This window comes from Gekko japonicus, unplaced genomic scaffold (assembly GCF_001447785.1).
Source record: "Gekko japonicus isolate JY-2015 unplaced genomic scaffold, Gekko_japonicus_V1.1 scaffold614, whole genome shotgun sequence".
Classification (NCBI taxonomy): Eukaryota; Metazoa; Chordata; class Lepidosauria; order Squamata; family Gekkonidae; genus Gekko; species Gekko japonicus.
In genome coordinates this window covers 65395-69027 of record NW_015161421.1, presented here as the reverse complement: position 1 = coordinate 69027, position 3633 = coordinate 65395, and positions in this window count along the sequence as shown.

Here is a 3633-nt window from a genome sequence, read left to right as displayed (position 1 = left end):
TGTAGGGCGGGGTATAAATCCAATCTCTTCTTCTTCTTCTCTTCTCTTCTTCTTCTTGACAACCCCATGAGGGTTCATCATAAGCTGGCTGCAATTTGACAGGACTGCTATGAAGCTCTATGGTTCAAATCCAGTAGCCCCTTAGAGACCAACCAGAATCTCAGGGTGCAAGCTTCCAAGAGTCAAAGCCATCTTCGTCAGATACCTCAAAAAATCTCGTTGGTCTCTAAGGCGCTACTGGACTGGAACCTAGATGTTCTTACTTATTTGTTTGTATCTCTGGGGTTTTTTTTAAATTCGGATCCCACTTTTCTCCCCAACGGAGACCCAAAGCAGCTTACATGGTTCTCCTCTTCTCCATTTTATCCTTACAACAACCCTGTGAGGTAGGTTAGGCTGAGAGAATGTGGCTGGCCCAAGGTCACCCAGTGAGCTTCTATGGCACGAGTGGGGGTTTTGATTCGACTCTTCCACATACTTGTTGTTGTTGTTCAGTCGCACAGTCGAGTCCGACTCTTCGCGACCCCATGGACCAGATCCCGCCAGGCCTTCCTGTCTTCCACTGTCCTCTGAAGTTTGCTCAATTTCATGTTCATTGCATCTATGACACTGTCTAACCATCTCATCCTTTGCCGTCCCTGTCTTCTTTGACCTTCAATCTTTCCCAGCATCAGGGTCTTCTCCAGTGAGTGCTCCCTTCTCATTGGGTGGCCAAAGTATTTGAGCTTCAGTTTCATTATCTGGCCTTCCAGGGAACAGTCAGGGTTGATTTCTTTTAGGATTGACTGATTTGATCTCCTTGCAGTCCAAGGGACTCTCAAGAGTCTTCTCCAGCACCATAGTTCAAAAGAATCTATTCTTCGGCGCTCGGCCTTCCTTATAGTCCAACTCTCGCAGCCATACATGACTACTGGGAATACCATTGCTTTGACTATGTGGACTTTTGTTGGCAGGGTGATGTCTCTACTTTTTATCATGCTGTTTAGGTTCTTCCACATACTACCCCAACACTTTTAGCCACTACACCACATTGGCTCTCTGTTCTATGCAGACCAACACAGCTACTCTCTGAAACTGTGAAACCCTATGTTGCCATCTGAGATCTGGGGCTAGAATGAGGGTTTCTCGGAGGATGGGATGACTTGTAAGCCCCCAAGCCTTTTGCTTATTTATTTACTTACTTTCCTTTTCAGAGCTTCTGTGATCAAATGATCTTGAGCAGTGAGTAAAAAGAATAATATATTATTTACTGAAGGAAAATATGCTGGATAGAAATTTACCAGCTGAGTAAATTGCGTTCGAGTCATGGTTTAGCAACAAGTAGGGTAAATTATCCCCTTGAAGCTTATTAGACAAGGAATGTATTGAAAGCTGTGAGATCTGGTGGTCTCTAAAAACAGTAGAAAACCAACATTCTGATATTTTATGACTGAGTGTCGATTTTACCATAACCGCAATGGCAGAGACAATCTGAATGACGGAATCTGCTCTGTAGTCCTTTGGAGGGGATGGTATTAAAGTGAGCTAAAGCAAATGCCCTAACACTGTGAGGGGTTCTTTGGTGTCTCATGGATAATGGCAGAGTCCAAGGAGGCAAAATACCAAAGAATTGACTCAAGCAGACTCTGCAAGAGTGAATCACCGTGTTGTTATAATCCAGGTCTGTAAGGCAAAGCAAAAGGGTCTTTGCCTTACCTAGCAAGAAGATATCTTCATTTATAAACTCTAGCTGCCATAATCTAGCATAAGAACATAAGAAGAGGCCTGCTGGATCAGACCAGTAGTCCATCTAGTCCAGCATCCTGTCTCACATAGTGGCCAACCATTTCCCCTGGATAGCCAACAACAGGGCAGGGAGGCCGAGGCCATCCTCTGATGTTGCCTCCTGGCTCTGGGATTCAGAGGATTAGTGCCTCTAAATGTGGAGGTTCCCCTCAGTCACCACAGCTAGTAGCCATTAATAGATTTATCCTCCATGAATCTATCTAATCTCCTTTGAAACTGTTTATTCTTGCGACCATCACAACATCTTCTGGCAGCAAAGTCCACATTTTAATCACTCCCTGTGTAAAGTTGTATTTCCTTTTGTCCGTCTGGAACCTACTGCCCATCAGCTTCAATGGATGCCCTCAAGTTCTACTTTTTTGACTTCATCCATCCACTGTTGTTGCTGCTGCTGTTGTTGTTGCTCTAAAGAATTTTTAAAAATTGACATCCCTGCACAAGAGATTTGCAGGTGCGAGAAGAGCTCGGTCGATGAAAGATTACCATCGAGAAACATTACTATAGAGAGTGGTGTGCTATTGGGATTTCCGGAGCGGTGTAGTTAGTCCGCTTGTTGCATACAGATTCCAGATCTGGCGGACGGGAAAGGTGCACGCTAACAAGCCACAGCCCGCCTGCTTGACAGCTTCAGTCCACATAAAATTAATATTTTATTGCAGTCCTTAAGAATTCTACAGGCAATTATACAGCAGGCTGGGATCCAGACACCGACCAGACCTGTTTACTGCCCAAGCAAACAAATGAACAATCCAGCTTCCGTTGATTAATTTGGTCGTTTGGAAAGGTTTAATGTGCTGTAAGGGGGAGAGAAAAAAATTATGTTGCCTACTAATTATAAGCTCTGCACTGGAGCGTTGTGGAGGAGGAAGCCGTATGCGCCTGCGTTGCTGATGTGCGATTGATGGGCCCAAAATGATTTCAAGGAGACAGTGTCCATCAGAGCCACAACAAGGCATATGCTCGGGATCTGTGACGCTTGCTCCAATCCAGCAAGGGAGACACTCCTGCAAAGAAATGATCCCCGCATTTAGATTCCTTGCTGGATTAACTCCTTTCGCTTCCCCTCCCCACAACAGGCACCCTGTGAGGTAGGTGGGGCTGAGGAGCTCTTGACAGAAACGGCTCTTTTTCAAGAACAGCTCTGACAGGACTATGGCTTGCCCAAGGTCATCCAGCCAGGTGCAAGTGGAGGAGTGGGGAATCAAACCCGGTTCTCCCAGATTAGAGTCCGCACACTTAACCACTGCACCAAATATCCAATTACAGTAGGCAATTAAAATCAATGGTAACAGATGATGGCACCATTTGACCCAGCTGGCGTTGTCTTCACCTGCTCCTACGCAGGTTCCCTGTATGGTTGCAGATGGATGGCAGCTAGTATTGGGGGGGGCAGTGAAAATTACAGAGTAAAAACTGCAGAGTAGGATCTTAATTTCAGCAAGCTAAACATAGTAGTATAGACCAGAATCTGGTGTTTGGTGATGTGAAAGACCTGCGACCATGGAGAAGTGCGACCGGTAAAGAGACTGACCTCGATAACCAATAGTCTGAGTCAGAAGAAAGTAACTTCACATATACCAAGAAGAGGAACTGGGCAAAAGACAACCCTCTCTTCGGCTAGTGGAGAGCTTGTGCCCATGAGCTTTATTCGCTAAGAGGGTGGAGAAAATTTAGCCCAGTTCCTCTTCCCTTATTAAAGCGAAGGTTTCCCTTGCTCAAAAGCTAGTCGAATCCAACTCTAGGTGGTGGTGCTCATCTCTGTTTCCAAGCTGAAGAGCCAGCACTGTCCGAAGGCATTTCCGTGGCCATGTGGTCAAAAAAGATTTGGGAGGAAGAGCTTGGGGAGGG